The sequence below is a fragment of the Varroa destructor genome, unplaced genomic scaffold, assembly GCF_002443255.2.
Source record: "Varroa destructor unplaced genomic scaffold, Vdes_3.0 BEIS01000001.1, whole genome shotgun sequence".
Lineage (NCBI taxonomy): Eukaryota > Metazoa > Arthropoda > Arachnida > Mesostigmata > Varroidae > Varroa > Varroa destructor.
Genome location: NW_019211454.1, coordinates 27,486,550 through 27,505,603, shown reverse-complemented (window position 1 = coordinate 27,505,603; position 19,054 = coordinate 27,486,550). Strand labels below are relative to the sequence as shown.

Sequence of the window (19,054 nt, the reverse complement as noted above, 5' to 3'; positions counted from 1 at the left end):
TACATAGGTTTGACACATTCATGATATAGCTTTGCTCTCTTCTAACCACCTTGCTATTTCTTTATGCCGATATAGCCCTTTCCTGATCCCGATAACTTGCAAAAGAAGACAGATGCGTCTTCTTTTCTATCCTTTTCCTTTTCTTCGTTCGTCGATCATATCCTTCTGAGTTTCTCCCCCTGTTGCTTTCGGCTAAAAGCTTTTCTCCATTTTTCTTTATCGACATCGTTAAGAACAAGATGATGGTAGGAAAATTAAAATCAAATTGAGTAAGGTTGAGTTTTACTTGCCGCGATTAGGAACTGTGAGTGCAAACAATCGCTAGTAGGGGAACGTACACGAAGACCACCGAGTGCAGACCACCTGGTGCTTGATCGGCTGCTTAGGAAAACGGTCTGAGGGGCCGACAATTTCGGTTGCCATCTTTTACTCCCACTTCGATCGACAGACAGCAGTCGTTTCGTCAACGAAGTGTCAATGGATGACGCCGCTTGACCGACGAGAATAATTTTATTAGCCAGCAGCCGTCGCTTTTTGGTTTTGCTTTGCTCCACCCGCTTGTCTAAGATGGAGACTCCCACCATCAAAGCAGCAGCAGCTAGGAACTACAGGCGCTACCGCTGTTCCTGTTCCTACAGTTGATCCGAGGTGTTTGTGGAGGTTGTGTGGTGGTCATTTGGTCCGAGCGTCTTTTCCTGGTTTTGACGAGGCACAAAAGATCAGGCTGCTGGCTGTGAGCGTGCTCGATGTAGATCTTGGTACCACGCGCCGCTTTTGTCACAGAAGGAACATACGACTGCGTACCATGGAAGAGGCCTACCTTCTCCAGCTTCGGGCCAAGAGGGGTTTTTTGCTTTTCTTTTTTCTAGTAGATGGAGGGCAAGAATATCTTGGCGGGTGAGGAAGCCGCCATCGTTTATGCCGCCCATGAAACGCCTATCTTTAGTGTCCTTCTATGTGCCGGAAACGAATATATCTGTATTATTCGGGCAAGCGAAGCAGTGCGCGTAGGATGAGCCACTATCCACTTGGTAACAGCAACAGTCCCTGGGGAAAAAAAGTGAGAAAGAGAATCGAGGGAGGTGCCAGCAACATGGTACGAAGACTGCGAACTGCTTCCATGAAGTCTACGTGGGAGCGTCCGTCAGCACTTGACTCCTTTTCTGCTTATGGCCCGTACTAGCAGCAGCAGCAGCCTATGAGGTTGTCCTATGGCGATGTCCCTGGGCGCATATCGGGGATTGGTGCTTCCGGGGAGACATCCGCCGCATTCTCCTATATGTACACCATGCCAAGTATCTATACGTTGCCTTCTTCTTCGCGACTTGTTTCGTCTCAGTTCTGTCATCTTCTTCGGTCGGTCTTTGTACGAGCGCGAGTAGTTGTCCTAGTAACGCGACGGAAAAGAAAAAACTTGCAAAAGATAGGATCTGTAGCGGCAACGGCGACGACGAAGTCGGCCGAATGGCACGCCAAACTACGGCAAATGACAATGACTACAAGATCTTGTTAGATGATGATTTGACGGTGCTCTGCAGCATCTTGCCCATCGCGAGTGGTCGAACGTCGCTTGAAGTACGCCTTCTGTCCTGCCGAGAGTTAAGAATGTGGTTTGCCAAATAAGAAACGCGGAATGTATTGTTGAATACTGTTTGAATGAAGCTGCGGTTGAGAGCGAAAAGAGCTCTAGGGAAACTAGGAAGTGGGATGCAAGGGGTGTTTCGGGGAAGAGAGGGAAGATATATATGGTCGGGCGGCCAGCTTCAAAAGTTTGCGAATGCTCTGTGCAGTTTCACAACACCTGCGGTCAGCCCAGCCTGCAAAAGTCGTTCGGGCGTTACTGTAAATATCGGTGCCAGAAAGTCACAGCTGCCAGCAGTTTGCCTTTTTGGGGTGTGGTATAACACGAAACCTCTATTGAAAGTCTCCTCTCGGCATTAAAACTCTGTATCGTAAATGTCATAGAAACGTATGCTATCTGGAATATCTCACTTACGCCCTATCACGTAGTGCGCATATCAGGTGAAACGACGCCGAACGCGGAGCGGGGACCAGGTTAGTAATTTCAGTTAGGCGCCACCCTAAAAGAGAAAGAAACCAGCAACTCTCGATTACTGAATGATGACGGCCACAGGCTGTATTTTTAAGGAAAGCCCATATTTTTCGACAGAAATGGTTTTCAATAGGCTGGCAGCTATCAAATTCTAGTTTCACCTAGTAACAAAACGTACCAGTCACCGATGACCTACTAAGATGGCATATTGATTTGAAATTTTCATCAATTATACTTGGTTTCTTGCGTATGTTCGTATTCATTTTAGACACATTAAAAATTATTATGCCTTGTGTTATGTTCGATACTGCCGTCAAGCATTGCTTCAGACGGCAGCTGACTTTCTCAAGTGTGTCTATGGCCGCTCTCAAATCTAGATTTTTGCCTGCCCCTGAGCTTTGTAGCAGAGCATGTTACTGCTGCACCATCAAGGAAACCAATTTTGTACTTACATTGTAAAATCTACCCTTTCGATCTAACTACGCCACAGAGACCATTTTTTAAGTACAGTTGCATACAAGTTTCACCCATTTCAAATATATACATAATGCTTTCTTTCCTAAAGAGGGAACTTCATTCAATGGCGCATCAGAACCAACGAGACGATTTCAATACGTCTCATTTATTTGTTGCGTGAGAACGCAATGCCCGTGGGCAAAGGGTGAAAATGACAGATAGTGGACGTAATAGGAACGTGCGCGTCTGCTAAGAGCTTGAAAGAACAGACCGCAGCATCTGAATTCTTAACATATAACAGACAACGCATCTTTAGGGTCCGTTTGAGGACTGAGAAAGCAGCGCTCCTCGGTGGGGTAGCAAAAAAGGGAAAGCGGTAGCGAGTATCATTTCCGGAATGTCAAAAGGTCACTCACTCGGGCACAATCAGCCGCCGGTGGCGAGTTTACAGTAGCGACACTGATGCGAAGTTATTGAGTCGGCAGCAACGGTTTTACTAGCGAAAGCGTAGAAATGTATTTATTTTTATTATACGAACACTCCTGCTTTTGACGCGGCTGCTGCCTAACGAGCCGTCCAGTCAACCAATCAGCTAGCCAGCCAACATCGTACTATAAACCCGTTTGAGACAAAGCAGTCGAGTGCTATTCTCGTTGACAATGCCATTGATGCCTGCTTTTGTCGGTGTGTACAAGACCCACTTCGGCGCCATCGAGTGAAGCCTCATGCGTACCGGATTCAGCTGCAGCTGGCGAAGGATCGGGCTGAGTCCTAACTCGAGTTCCAGAGATCAAGGGCTGCATGAATTATTGAGCAGACAATTCTTCAAACTGATCCCATGATACCATTTCGTTGCTTTCTGCTGCCACTACTGCTATTACTACAGCTAGTGCTACTAGATAGGTCGTCATGGGACGTCACCGCCGTTTGCAATAACCAGGAGCGTAGCTGCAACGACTAGGCGCTAGGTGCAGACCCCGTGCAATCGAAATCGCACCACTCTGTTCGAATCCCGTCTGACTTGATCTTGAGGTGGGAATTTCTCGGTAAATAGGACGTGACAAATTCGCACTTTTTGCCTGCCCCCTCTCAGCAGCAATTGCAGAAACTGCCGGAACGGCTGAAGCGATCTGAATCGCACGCATAGAGTGCTCGTTACTTCCAGTTCCGGGCAACTGCAAACTTTGAACTTAGCAAAGGTTAACCAAGCGACCGACCAGACGATTAGAGTTGGACGAAGCGTTTTTTTACAGGTGAGATATTTCCGGAAAATGGCTAGTAAAAACGTCTCCAGCTTGAAATCACCACCTCAGAGATCGATACTATTTGCAAGTAGGATCGAATACACACCCAAGAATACTAATTATGGTTATCAGAGGTTCAATTATTATTATCACATAATATATGTTTAAAGCCATACAGTATTGAAAATAGTAGCATTTAGAAAAACAACATTAGTTATTCTTCTCACTGGTCCTAAACCAAAGACAAAAGGCCGCCGGAACAGGCTTGAGTAGATGAGATAGGTTCGATAAGTACTATAGTTGTATCTATTTAAATGTGTTTTTGTGCTCAAGATATGGTATATTTGATTCGAAAAATGCACTCAACTCCTTGACGTTGCCCAAGATCGACTTAAGCCATTTTTGAAAAGGGATAATTGTTAGATGGTCCTACACTTTTTAGCTATACTTCGTTGGCCTATACGGAATATATATCCTGTATTGCTTCAGCAAATGGCAAAAAGCACTGCTTCCGTCATCCAACAAAAATATCTTTATACTTCAAATTTAATTTAAAGTATTATACGTTGAGTGATGGCGACAAAAAGAAAGGGCTTTTTAGCGCCAGACAACACATGACCACCAAAAGACAAAGCATTATGGAAGCGGAGCAATAATTAAAAACCTTAAAACCTCATATTATTATAATTTTGCCCTTTTGTACCATAGAGCACTAATAGTAAAATATGTGTTGATGGAAATTGAAAAGCAGAAAAATTAACCTTAACAGAACCACGAAAGAAATACACACTTCAAGTCTATTTTCAGGTCATGTACTCACGAGGTAGTCGATGGTACGTTGAAAGGATTCAGGTTTGCTGTAATTGGTTCAATCCTGTGAATCGAGGACTCACACAAAGTATCATACGCTCGTTTCTAACCAACTTCTCACTAAGTACATACATCTGAAATCCCAACGTTTGCTGAGAGCTACTGAGGAGCCAGTAATGCGCGTATTATCTGCGACAAACCGCTCATAATCTTACCGCAAACCATGCATTTTTATAGAGCTACTAATGTTTTTCAATAGCCTATAATAGTAAAGCCCATTTCACCAGCTTCTTTAAACTTCTTTAAATTGAAAGCGTATGTGGATAGACTTAATGTTTACGTCTATTTCAATCTAGATACTGCCACTGCAGAGACAAAGGAAAAATTTGTCTAAGGTAGTTTTAGCATGCGGTTCATATCTGCTAGGATTAAGACAGGAACGCCTTCGCATAAATCTCCTCCTAGATAATATGTGTACAACAGAATATTTTCCAATCAGAAAGCTGTGCTACATTTGCCGTTGGTGTTTGCATGCACGTGCGTGCGTGGGACTCTACGCAGTTTCCTTCGTTGTTGATTTCTGAGGCTGCTCGTCGTGCCATTTGCTGGTTTAATCGTATTGTTATTAATAGTATCACAGACGCTACCGGGCAGGCGAGAATGGTGGCATGAGAAACCTGGTGCGCCGGTTCAGAAGTGAAGGACGGTCTGGTAGCTGCAACGCCAGTTGTTTTGCAATGCAACCTATATGACGTGTGACCACCAGCAAAAGGAGCCTTCAGCGACGAAGAAGAGTAGATGGCTCATCGGTGTGACCGAGGTATTCGGCACGAGTGCCTCGTAGAAGTCTTTGTTTACTGGAGAGGCTGTCAACTCGGGTTCTCTAGTTGGTTGTTGATTATATCTGAGAATCTTAGATAACTGTTACTAGGCGTTTAGTGGATCGGGAAATTTGTTCTGCGGTTAACAGGAGATCTAATTTGCCAGTAGTAGCTAGATTTTAGCGAGATTTAGGCTTCGCGTATCTGCGTATCCCTCGATATTCAACGGAATATATATATATATAATTATTCCATTCTCTCTCTCATATATGAGAGAAAGGAGAAAGGAGGGAAGATGTCGGACAGATCGCAAAAAGGTCAAGTATTAACTTTTCAGATTAAATTCTCGGAATGATATATCACGAGACCGGTGTCCAATAGCTCCATTCGATGTTTATATTTAAAGTTGTGAACTGATAATCATGAAAAAAAATTCGCCCGTTTGTGAATTATAAACATCTAGTAAATAACGTCTGACGACTGCAATTTAGGTTATTATAATAGATTTGTCTTGAATCATGATTTTTCAATTGTTTCATGCTAGCCTTTCGTTTCGCTAAACGTTATCTCAGTACAATACTTTCCTCCACAGTATCTTGTAGTATAAACAGCAACTATATTAACCAGCTTGACGGGATTTAGCTGAAAGGCCGAGTTAGCAGTAAACACTCTCTACTAGCGTAAATTTGTGTGAAAGAACGTATTTGCTAGTAATCTTGCCCAGCGAGCATCAAAATGAAAATTCTAAATTCTTCCCGGTTTTTTTTATTAGCTCTGCCCTTATCTCCTATCAAGCAAGCGTCCACCGAGGGGACAACTACTAAGGCTTGTGGTAGGTATGGCACTTTCCATCTATATCTTTGTTGATCTGTGTCTGTGATAATTCTAACAGTACTAGTAGAACTAGCTGGCGGCACATCAAAGCTCAAGTAATTCACGAGATCGCCTATCGCTTTCTCGCCCTCTTAAGGTCGTAAGTCGTCTTTGTCCAGCTTCCTCTCTTCTCTACAGCCTCTCCCAAGGCTGCGTATTAGCTAGGCAACCAGTCAGCTAACCAGCGAACTCTGCTGAATTTTTGCCTTCTAGGCCGCGGCGGCAGCAACGAAGCAATCTAGCCCGTACTATAACGGTAGTTGTCACGGTAGCCCCGTGAAATTGCAGCTTAACTTGTCAACAGCGGGTGATATCCTATGAGTCACGCGCTCACGCATTCCTAGATGCAACCCGGTTGCCCAAATCGATTTTATTCTATACCTTAGTTCGTGTATAGATAATTTCTAATGCAGCAAAAATATCCATCGATTTATGGCGTAGCTGTTCGTTTCTGCTGGGCAGGCGTGAAAAATATGTAGGCACGCTTGAGACAGAACATGCTGCTGCTGCCGCCGCAGCTTTCCTCTCCCGAAAGGCTGGACAGATGATATGGTCATCGCTGTTTGGTTGCTGGCGTGGATCCCGCCCATCACTGCAGAGCACAGATGTTGGAGCCGACAACAGCAGCATGAACAACGGCGTTGGGGTTATGTTTGGCTCCACATGTCGGTGTACCTGGTCTGCGGGACCCCTCATGCTGCTACTGTTGCTACTACCTCTCTCAGTACTCCCATTGCTTTGGTATCTGCTTTTGAGTCTTTCGCTCCTGTGTCCTGTTTCTCCAAGATTTTGTTCGCTCATTTTTCCCTCGGCGTCTTTTTTCATTCTACAATTCCCACTGCGTTCATCATGACTCAAGCTAGTGGCAGAAACGGGACGAACCGAGACTGAAGCAATGCGTCCTTTATGCAGTAGCAGCGTCAGTCACCGCATCAGCGCACACTCATACCCCAGAAACCTCCATTGCTCTAATGCATCTTTTATAGAAATGGAAGTAACACCTTAGTAGTTTTTCAGGTTTTTGAAAGGATGATCTGTACCCTCTGAGCTACGTATCATTGCCGCTGTGCTTCGTTGTCGAAAAAACTTAGATAGCCAACGATCGCAACCCGCATTGAAGGCAACGATACTGCCCTTCACTGGGAGAGGTTAAGCTTCAAACGTAATGGTCGGTCAGTGGCGAGTTCAATCAATCTTGCAGTACCTAGTGGCCTAAGTGGCCGCTAGGTTCAACCGAGCATCCCTCAATCGTCAATCTGTCCACAGCGTCGCCTAGATATCATCACCATCACCACCAACAGCAGCAGCAGGAAATATTTCGCCAAAAAGCTACGCTAGCTCGGTCCCATAGCGTTTTGATCCACGGAAAGCATTACTTGCCTGCCACGTAAGGCCTTCTGGTTTTTTTCACATTCACGTGAACGACGATGACTAGAAGGAACGGTCGTGTACCCCATTTATATTCCTGCCCTGTCTTCTTACCTGACTTGCATTCGGTCACGTTGCTAAAACAACGTTGTTGAATTTCAATTTATTTATCTTTCAGAGCATTGGCCTATGCTTGCAAAGGGTCTTTAAAATGTTTCAGAAGTCGACCAGAGCAAAAAAAAGAGGTGGGAAAAAGAAGATATAACGTGAAAGTGATATTGTTGCAGTGGCAGGAGGCCGATCGATTCGGTGGTCCTGACCAAAATTGATGATCACCCACGCGGACCACCAAGACGCGATGTTGGTGTTGATATGCTTTCTAACCGTAGAAGCGTTATAGAGCACTTGTAGAATGAAACCACATTGCAAGGCGATGTATGTGTAACAAACAAGCGCAGTTTTTTTCACGGCAACCTTTTCCAAAGCACGTATCAGCTGTATTGTCTACATAATGTTTTAACTATTGGTATTATTTGTGAATGTTGTCCATCATAAAAACATTGCTTGGCAGGCCAAGGTAAAAAAGGACTTCACAAAAAAGGGAATCAATAATATGGACTGACGGAATCGTCTCATCAGGTAGTTTGGTCGAACATACGCAAATAAATGTATGAAGCTAAGGCATACGCATAATGTCCAATAAATTAAAGTTCGAGCAGTCCCCTCCTAAAGTCAAATCGATAGGACGTATATCATGGCACATTATCCTGTCTATTACATGATTTTCTTATTCTTGTCGAAATCTATTAATATACAAATATAATAATATAAATATCTATAATTTACAAATAAATAGCTATCGTTATTCGGTAAACACTATACCGTCCACATTTATGCCCTCAAAGCAAAGTCAATAAGTCAGCTCCCGTTGGACTTCCCTTTCCTAACCACGTTTTCAATTCTGCTCAAATACGATAAAATATTATCTACGAAGCTTCGCACGCACCTCGTTCTTACCGGAACGCTCCTTCGATTGAGCATGAATGTCGCAAATGGCAGAGTAACGGTTACTCGAAAGACTCCCCGAGACGATCAACCCTATTTCAGAGATTCACTCGGTTTTGGCAAAGCCTTCTCTTTGGCCGCCGTTCTTGTTACTGCGCCTCCTTCGAAGGATACTCTGTTTATTCGGCTGGCATCCACGACTAATCCTCTCTATAACACTCCCGTATATATTCGAAATTGTCAACTTAAACTTGCTTTTTGTTTTGAAGAAACTACCCTGGCCATAAGCAAGGTACAGATGTCATGCCAATATATATATATATATATATATAAGGGTTATTCTTCTATGGCAACCCTGTGTACTGGAATTTCATGTAAGAAATATTATCACTGCGCAGACATTGAAGTCTTTATGCAGACACACATATTTGTCGTAAAATAAAAGTAGATGTGTGGCAATATACGTGAAATCTAATAATAAATGATCATTTCTTGTTGGGCGATTTCAAGGATTTCATAGCCAAATGACTGTCACACAGCATCTCTACTGTCCGACGTCCAGGGACAGGCTTGTACCTTTTGACTCAGGATATGCCGCTTTTTACGGTTATAGGCATCTCAGACAAGCACGACAACATACTTTTGCCTAGGCATACACTGTTATCCAACATTATAATAAGGAGAAAGGATTCTGCTTTTCGTGGCCAGCCAAAGGTTCTTTTCTGTCGCACAGCTTCAGTTTGCTTTTTCTCGATTCAGGTCCCTCGTGCAGTTCGTTATCTCAATCGATGCCGCACACATAAGTTCGGATTGTAGCATTGGAAATACAAAACTGGCAGGTTTTGCTTGAGGCACGAACAAGGGTTTGCCGGCTCAAGCAAATCGTTTATTCAACTCATTATTATAGAAAAGGTTTTGTTTCATCTTGCTCCCATCTGCAGCTCTGGCTTATCTGCCGTTATGAGTCCAGCTCTGACAGAGCTGTTCTAGGACGCTTAGGCGCAGTTCGTTCTGCCACGGAGTTAGGTGCCTGATTGGCCGGTCGGTAGTTGAGTGAGTTTTGTTCAGACAGATAGAATCAAGTAGACGAAAACGAGATGGGCCCCTGGTAAGGGCTATACTGCTGCTATTCGTGCCGCCTTAACTAATTGAGTTAGATCGAAAAAACGTTCGTAAAGGATGGCAAAAGACGAGAACAGGAAGTCGAACCAGCCGAATAAAGCGAACCAAAATGAACACAACGGCGACGCAATGCAAAAAGGAACAAGGGAGAACTATCGACTTATTCTTTGGGGGGTGACGGGATTCAAAGCGTAGGGAGCGGGGTCGGTGTAGGGGTGGACGAGGATAGAAGAGCAGCAGCAAAGGGACTTGAGTATAGTTGTCTTAGGAGTGGTGATGGATAGTAGAAGCAACGGCAGTAATGGGAAAATTGGGCCTGTTCCGTGTACGAAAGCGCATGGAGGCAAGTCGTAAGAACAGGCATATTGCGCACGATAGAAAGAGTTAAACCGAGTGCCCGCGCGAATACCGTGCATCGCGTACTGACTGCTACTACATTTAGTTAAATGATGAACCAAACGGAATCGATTGTTTATTGCTCAATTTAGATTTAAGCACGGATGAATATGCGTTTGTGTGTGCAGTTGGATGGGTGGACGCTCACGAACGAATCGCGGCAGGTGGATTGAGCAGATTTAGAATACATGCACTCTTTTGGTCGAAAAGTAGCCAGAGCGAACTCACGCGGCCACCTGCAGCCGTAACTCGCTGCCCTGCGGTAACATTGGTCTCAAAGCAACGCTTGAGCAGCAACAGAGAGTGCTCCTTCTTACGGAACGCTACAACGCGAGCGGCTGTCGGAAGTTCGCATTCGCCGTTGTTTCCGAATTGAATGTGGTGCTATTCTGCGACACTTTCTTATGTTGGCTACCTGAATCTCTGACAGATGATTGAATGATGAGTGGGCAGACGGGCAAATGGAAGGATGGCCCTATGTGCATACGATGAACGATGAGCGAGGCGAGGTGACACGAGATGTCAGACGAGAGTCGACTTTGAATATATGCTGTTGCTTCAGTCGCAATACTAGTACTAGCTAAAAAAACGTGTATCACCCCATTGACACAACTCGCACACAATCGGCCGCAAACGAGCGCTAATACAAGCTATTCCTTATTCTTTCGTTCCTATCTTTCGTAAGATGAGGCGGACGGAGGAAGACCTGAAACAGGCACACAACAAAGCTTACGTGTTTCTCTACTTGAAATGCCCTCTTCGGTGTCAGTCGGCTTATTCGTCCGAACGTACCCGTAGTCAAGGAAACTGCTCCCAGCATTGATACCGAGCTGCCTTTCTAGGCAAAGAAATGAAAACATGGCAACTCGTAAGAGTCATTCTATTGTAGAAACATCTCTAGCAAGTTTTCGCATTGGACGTTAAGGACTATATGTATATGATATCCGAATAACGCGAGTATAAAAAATAAGCTGAGCAAGTTAATCCGGTCCCAATGCAAGGTACGGGGTCGCAGTATATGGTCTTAGGTGTTTTACTTAGCAGACCCAAAAAATCGACATCAATTAAAGGTGCCCTGACGGGTTGTCTTCATTAATGGAATAGGGGAATGCGCAACAGAGAAATGGATAATAAACTGCTCCGAAGAATTGACTATTATACACATTTTCCCTTCTTGATAGGCAATGCGCGGTACAATGTTCGAATGTAAAAGAGATATTCTGCGAGCGGTTTTTTTGATCGTGTCCAACAAAAGATCGGCTACTGTGATCTCTCTCGGAGGCTAGAATTTGCGATTTCAAAGTGAACCGTTATTCTCCACTGGCAGCAGTTCGACGAAATAGATGTCGTTCTGTTTTGCAGACCTGCGCCGCTAAGCAAACCTTAAAACGTGACGCTTCGCAAGTGAGCAACGCAATTAGGATATCCCGATACGAGCTTGACGCAGGCTTCGCGTCTCTCCCCGTGCTTCGATCGCTCCAACGAGCTAAAGGAAGGCAGTGTTTCCAGCTAGATCCGCTTGCAGCGACTCTTACTGTTTGAGGAGTTTATCGGCTAGTACTTCGCCGAAATGTTCAAGTGAGCGCAGGCGCTTCTTCTCTGTCAGAAGCGATGCAAGTGATTACCGCAATTTGGATGGACAAACATGCCCATCATCTTCCCACTAATGTTTGTACTTACACATAGCGGAGGTAAAGCGTTTCAGACGTGAAGGCAGCTGGGAAGGCTATTAGCGTTTGCACGTACGCATTGCTAGCTTGTAGCATTGGTGCCTACATATAATCCTCAAATAACGAACAAAAAACATGCAGTTCGCATACATGAGAGCGATTAGCGATGTATTCAGTCAACATACGTCTGTATGTAACAACGTCAAATTGCGATACTTTTCTAGCCGAGTGTCCAGCACGGTCCGGTACGATCTAGTCCAAGAACACAGCGATCGTCAAACTACTTTTCTGGGTCGGACCAGTTCATTACTTGGCTGGTCGTTAGAAAGTTTTCACCGATTTTCGGGCGGCACGGTAGATTTGAAAATTACCCTCATTAAAGACGAAGTGAGCATGCTTACTTAGAGCCGCTGTCGATGTTGCTTCAGCCACGACTCCAATAACGCTTGGCGCTGCTGTTAGCCTTGCGAAATGGCTTGTCTTGCCTTAGTAAATGGGCCTTCAAGTTGCTCAACGTAGGCACTATTATATATGAGCCTGTTTTGTGTAACCCTTGTCAACAAGGACGATGAATGCTACCGCGTCGGGTGTCGCTGCTGCTTCTACTCTATGTAGCCTCTTTGGTTGGATTGGGCCTTGGGGAGCTGTTTTTGAGCGACTACTAGCTTCAAATAGAAATCCGCTTTAAATCGAGCAGGCGTATCAGTTGTGAAGATTATGATTCAGTTTTTCAGCAAACACAAACCGCTTGGCGGCGTCCCAAATGGCATCCCCTTGACTATCACGATTACTCAGTCAGGCAGCAGTCACAGCCAAACAGAAGAATAGAAGAGGTGGACGAATAAAGATGATAAGAAGAAAAAATAACAAACAGATGGATACACATGTGAAGGATTACTGCTGCCACTGATACTGCATATGCAGTGACTCAAAAGCTGGCGCAATACATCCACAACAAATTCAAAATAACGATTTTAGCAATGGTGGCCGCGATTACAAGGTATAGCAACAATGGCGACTTTGCGCCGCGCTTTGCATGCGCCATTGAAGTCCACATAAGCCATTACAACACGTACTACTGCGCACTACAAAATTATTTACCAAACCCTATCAATGCTGAGCAATATCATCCTGCACGATGTAGAAATCAGTGTCAGTAGATGCGAAGACACCAGCAACGGTATCGGTAGTAGCCATATACTCCTGCATATGTACGGACGTGCATAGTCGGCTAATTGCTTAGGAAGAATTTCGATCGTCTCTATTTATGTCCTCTATTTTACTGTCATGTGAAATTGTTTCATTAACTTATCGGTTAGGTTCGCTAATTAGAAAAAATGCAAGGAAGGAAGTCCCTTTAGATGTGTGGGCTTTAGCGATCTACAATATAAAGTACAGGTTCGTTTGTTCGTTTGTCTTTGTATCTGTCTATCAGTTTGGAAAAGAGCTCTGAGCTTTGCGAATTGGTTGACTAAAACGGGCCCTTGATCAGTTCTCGGAAAAGATCTGAAGCTTCGACCTGCTCTTGCTGTTGCTATATTGCTTGAGGTTTTCAACACAAAAAAGTTTTAGGATCATTTTTTACTCTCGCTGGACCGATGACTGCTTTCTCTGCGGTGCAAACTACGATCACCAGCCATTCAGATTGATCCGTAAAAGCACCATGGCGGTAAAGCTCGTTATGGCAAGCAGTAGCAGCGGGTTGCATGTAATTGAAATGCTTAACGATGGCTGGCTAGTGAACTCGGCAATCGATCGTCTGTTTTTGGTATTATAAGGAAAGGGGTTAAATAAAGCGCCCAGCGAAAAGCAAAGGGAACACGTTTGTTTCCTTTTAGGAGACAGCTGCATCTAAAACGAAAGGCTGTGTTAGTTTAATTCCATGTTTCCAGGCTTCGGATCATAGTCTATTTCTAGACAGTCAACAGTAGTGGTAGCATACCCTCTCGGCTATTATAGCCTTGTCAGTTGCGTCCAGCACTGGCTTTTTTCGATGTGCCCAAATATTGGACATATTTGTCTCTCTGTTGACAATGGGAAAAGCTATTTGACGTAGCTACTTTCGTCGCTGCGCTGTATGTCTTCGCGTGCTTTGCAGGACTATACGTTTGCCATGAATGTCAATATGTAAGTTATGGTTATGTCCGACGGTAGTGACTTGTCTAACTTGGATTCTTCCTTTGCAACCGAATGGGAAAATATAATGGAAGGCCGGTGAAGGTTTCTCTGGCGTGCTGCAGCAGGACCATCTAGTTCGCATTTGTGAAGGGACGTCGTTTTTTTAAATGAAAAGAGGGGTCAAAGCAAAAATTTTGCTTTGTCCCTTCGAGCAAGCCGAACGGCTAGAGGAATGCTATCCCCACCAATGTCGTTCTTTAGTTTAAGGCCTTGGCTAAGGATTATGTAGTGAGGGCGACCCCCAGTGAAACTCAAGTTCTATTTGGCTGTTACTGCTACTGCTGCTGAGATAGCTCTCCCTCAAATGGATGAGCGAAAAAAATCATCTGGCCAGGTTCGTCAGAGACTAGTGACTGACCCGGTTAGCCCCAACGTAAGCTGTTTTCCTAATACCCAGCATTGCTCGTGTGAGGGCTAGGCGACTTAGCCATTTAAATGTTTGGGATGCAGGAACACATCTTAAAAACAAAAAGAGGTATTAGAACAGTTGGCACGCCGCTGTGTTCGAGTGGCGCGCATTCGCTAACAATGCTGGAGGGTCTTATTCTCTAAAATTATCCACCGACAAAGTTTAACTAACTTTGCCCTATACAAGCAGCCCTGACAGCAGAAATAACGTTATCTTTTTTTGCGGGACGTGAGGAGAAGGCGATTCGTATTTTGTTACTCGTGAATGTTTCTCAAGAAGTCTGCATATATGCTGACCTCCCATCGAAGCTAGAACAAATAGATATCAAACAAATGAGCGACCGGCTGGCAATGTGTCGCTGGGCAACATTTTTATGTGCGATTATTAAAATACTGTTTCATAACTTGCACTCGCCGAAACTATTGCATTCATATACTAGAACGCAAGCGTGAATGACATGTCTCGAATGTTCTGCTTGGCTAAGGGTAAATAGAATCCCCGTGATTTTGTTCCGCTGAACCGGACGACGGCTTGTGTGTGCCTGTAAGGTATTGCTAAACGTACTACGTAGATGGGGCCCGCTTCTTCCAGAGATCATTGGCGCGGTTCGCTGGTTCGGAACAAATCTCTCATGCCCTTGGTTTCTCTTGGGTTGCCGGGGGATACCTAGGACCCCTTCTCAATCTTTGCAGTACATTCGTAGCGGTCTGCGCTAGAATCCCGTGCGGCCGAGTCACTTCATACCGTTTTTTGTGTATTCATTGAATTTCAATAAGCCAATAGCCAGGTAATGCTTTTGATAAGGGTCTGGTTCGTCTGCGCGGCGGCAGGTTGGCTCTCGCTGTAAGTACTTTAAGGATCGGCAGCATTCGAAGTCCAGTAGAAGCTGTCATGGCTTAAATCCTTAACTTCAGTAGGACACACCGCATTAAACTCGCGAAACCAGCTTCTGACATGCAAAAAGCAGAACCAGCATACATTGAGGCTAAAACCGGCATTTTCTGTACTGACGCATGACGGTGGGGGACGATTTGTGAGTTCAACTTCGTCAAAGTTTGAAACGACATTACCGAAGGAACATTGAAGCGCTCTGTGAAGCGAACTTGTCTCGATGACTCATAAAATGCAAGAGAAACAGCGGCTACACTTACAAACGTAACATGTGGGTTTTTTTTTCCTGCAAGTATTTGTTTTGACCATCTCTTATTGAGCTTAGATCTGGCTTTAGATTAAATCGTATGGAAGGGATCTCTAAAATCTACTCTTTCTATGGATATTCATTTTGCTTTTTACTGATGTTTTTGCTGATCGTTATTTCCTTTCTGATACGAGTGAACTATAGTATGAAATGCTAAATGCGAAATCTCCATTAGCCCTTCTATTGTTTTGCTGACTTGCTGCCTAATATATAAAATCTCCACTAACAGGAACAGATTATTAAAGGCGACTGCTCGAGCGCCACTTTAACGTGTTTATAAATAAGCGTCGACATCGGTTCCAATGGATCAGAGGCATCCAGCTTGTACTATGACATGAAACCGAATGAGAATGAATTAGTAAAAGAAGAAAGAGGAAAGAGAATAACAGACGGCAGTGAAGAAGGCCCGGTCCGAAGCGCGAAAACGGGTAGGTTAAGAGCGGACGTTTTTAAGAGGAAATAAGCAAGACGTCATTGTGTGGTAAAAGCTCTGGCTATCTGACCCCCTGTGTAAAAGAAGGGTGGGGACCGTTGCTCCCTATCTTAGCTGCAGCAAAGAATGACGACGCAGAAAAGCTAAACGCTCAAAGAGAATAGCAGCCAGCAGCGGTGCCGGCTCTTGTCTGTGACGAGACCTGAAGGACAGCGAAGAGACTGTCTGAAGAGCATGCAATCGAAAGAGCCTCAGGGAAGACAACGTAGTAGCAACAACAGTAGTCTGAGAAACAACTTCTTCTTCCTCCATCGGGACAAGAGCCGCCTCTAGCTGCAACGGACATAGTGTCCTAGGACAGACAGTTTGGTAAAGGTTGAGTAGGTTCTTTCTGCTCAAATGTTCGGTTACACTCCTCCTCTTTCTTTCATTTCAGCCTCATCTCTTGCGTTTCATATAGCTTTTGTGTTTCGTTGACTTACTTCAGAAAGTGCAGGAAAAACAGAGATAGCCATTTTAGCTTTTCGTTGGGTATATGAGTTGTCTGCCGAGACACCAGCGTTGCCAGTAGGAAGTAAAGCCGATCTACAGGCCCATCTGCTGGTGTATCCTGTACAGCTTTAGGCTTGCGTGAATCCGTTCCATATGTGCGTTTTCTTGTCAAGCTGAGATATTTTAGCAGGAAAGAAAACGTTAGCTCTCAATGAAGTCTAGTCGTACAGACATACAGAGTCCGCACCACAGCCTTCGCGGTTGCGCTTTCTATGACAAGAATTTACAGTGGTAACTGGCGAGAATCACTCTTCACCTCAAGATACATGTGCTGTTGTGTGGCACTTTAGTTAATTGCTAGCTTCTCCTTTGTGCTGCCCTGAATACTACTCCATAGGCATACCTCGTAACCTTTTCTTTCACCGATTGTGTTATCCAGTACAAAACGTCATCCGTATTTTATTGTAAGCTAGCGACATGATCTCGTAAACCCAATAGTTGTACGGGTGTACTTCGCCGCCGGTACTATCACTGTTATTGCTATCGTGATTATATTGTTGTGTTTTGTCATGATAATGTTTTTGGCTCCGCAAGCCGCTTGTAGTGTGTTGTTGGACTGTGGGTGCTATTCTGTTAGTTGCCTAGGCGTTTCAGCGTCATCATGGTAGCGTGGGTAAACAGAGAAACATTGGCCATCCCAAAGAACGGATTCGGGTTTAGACGTTCTAAATGTAAATCTTGCCAATGGGCTGCATTACTGCTGCCACAGCGACAAAAGTGTAGCTGCCTGCCTTTTTTCGTTTGTTTCAGCCTCTACTTGGCTGCTGCGCCATCTACTTCGTCGTCGTCGTCGTCGTTGTCGTTGTCGTCATCGTTGCTGTTTCTAACGGCTACCACTACCATCGTTTGCCGCTGTTGTCGCCACCAGCAAGTCAGCCCGCCGGCCATTCGTACATTGGTTCGCTCTTTTCGACGCTCGTTCGTTCGTTCGTTGACATTGCGGCCCGCAAAGTCGCCACAATCGCCATTCGCGGACAACGGCAATAGCTGATTACGATCTCCCGACAGTCCTTCTTTGCGTCGCTCGGCTTCTCGAGCGGATTCCCCAGTCCCTGCCCTAAAGCATCCCATCCAATCTCTTGCAGCATTTTACCGTCCCCTCACTGACTCTCTGTTTGGTCTCGTTTGCTGGAGACGTTTTTCGCTCACTTCATTCCGCCGACAACTACCCAAACCCCATTCCCTAACCAAATCTAAGCTAAAAGCACGAACAAAAAAGGATTCTGCGATGGCTGCGGCCAGATCGACAAAGGCGCAGTAGCGCAGCCCAACCATCCATGTCGCGCTGCACTATAATTCGTTGCGGATAGCATGAAAGCTGAAATTAGTGGCATCTCAGCGGTTCCCGCTGTAGTTGTCTATGATCGATCTAAAGAGTGTCCATTTTCTGAAGGAGGAAAAAGCGTTCACATTAGTTTGCGGTAATATAATAGGAATATGGTAAGAACAGCGGAAAGGTAAAGGGGTGAAGTGAACAAGACACAGTACTCATAATTCAGCTACCTACTCCGGACTAAGGCCTGTAGAATAGAGCGGAGCGTTTAAAGAAAAAAGCACGAAGAAATTAATTTAGCTACTTGAATGAAGGCCTGGGAAAGATCTGGGCAGAGATGGGCAAGGTCAAGTCAGTTATCCAGTTTACCTCATTAAGGCATGAAGAACATTGTAACTCGTAAGCTTTTGTAAAAATACTGTCTGTACTGTGCAGCAAAAACAAATGATTATCCTAAGGACAAAAACCTGGCACCTATATTTTTAGCAGCTATTGAACGTTGCTTTTAATCGAAGCGTATTATCAGTATATTTCATATATTTTCATTAAAGCTATATTACTGAACGTGCATTCTTAGGTTATCAACGCTAAAAAAAAATATGTTTATCATTACTTCAGAGCTCAAACCTTTCGTGAGTATAGAACAAGAAAAGCTATTTAACAATCCTACGAGCACTTCCGGTTATCCTTGACCCAGATTTTAGTGAAAGATTATCTCCTATCAAAGTTTTCACTCCCAGAAGAAATTGAGCGTAGATGAAAACATTTTAGAATGGGTTTAGAAAGATTTAGAATGGGTTCATGAAGATCAAATCGAAAACGAATGGAAGGATAGCGGGCATACGCGAAAGCCTTGCCGCGACCTGCAGCATAAAGAAAAAGGCGCCAGGAGTTTTCACATTTTTTCAGGCCTTACTGAACTGAACGTCACACGGGACTGTGCCTCAGATCACCATAGGCGCGCTGAAATGTCTGCTTTTGTGCGTTTCGTGCTGTCGATAGTATTTCTTTACTGTGATACATGATGCTCCCCTACGCTGTCACCGTGTTACACGACAATCCTTTATATCATCGTATATGCACAACGGCAGCATCGCATATGTATCCAAAGGCACTTCAACGCTCGTTCCACGTATGTTCTTGTTGTTGCTCACGTATGCGTGAGCTCCCACACCTGCGCGTTCGACTGGGTA

The 19,054-nt window shown here is 44.5% G+C and overlaps 1 protein-coding gene across 3 annotated transcripts in view; it reads left to right on the top strand.

Annotated features, from left to right (window-relative positions):
- LOC111255484 (uncharacterized) overlaps window positions 1–19,054 on the top strand; it is a 75,398-nt gene that overhangs the window by 37,389 nt on the left and 18,955 nt on the right. Inside the window, exon 2 of one of the 3 annotated variants that reach the window (XM_086989523.1) lies at window positions 17,339–17,486. The exons of 1 other annotated variant lie outside the window; for it this stretch is intronic. The gene's annotated coding sequence lies outside the window, so the exon portion shown is untranslated. Of the gene's footprint in view, window positions 1–1,801; window positions 2,056–17,338; window positions 17,487–19,054 lie in introns of those variants that run through there. One more of the 3 variants, XM_086989532.1, reaches the window with a different exon arrangement.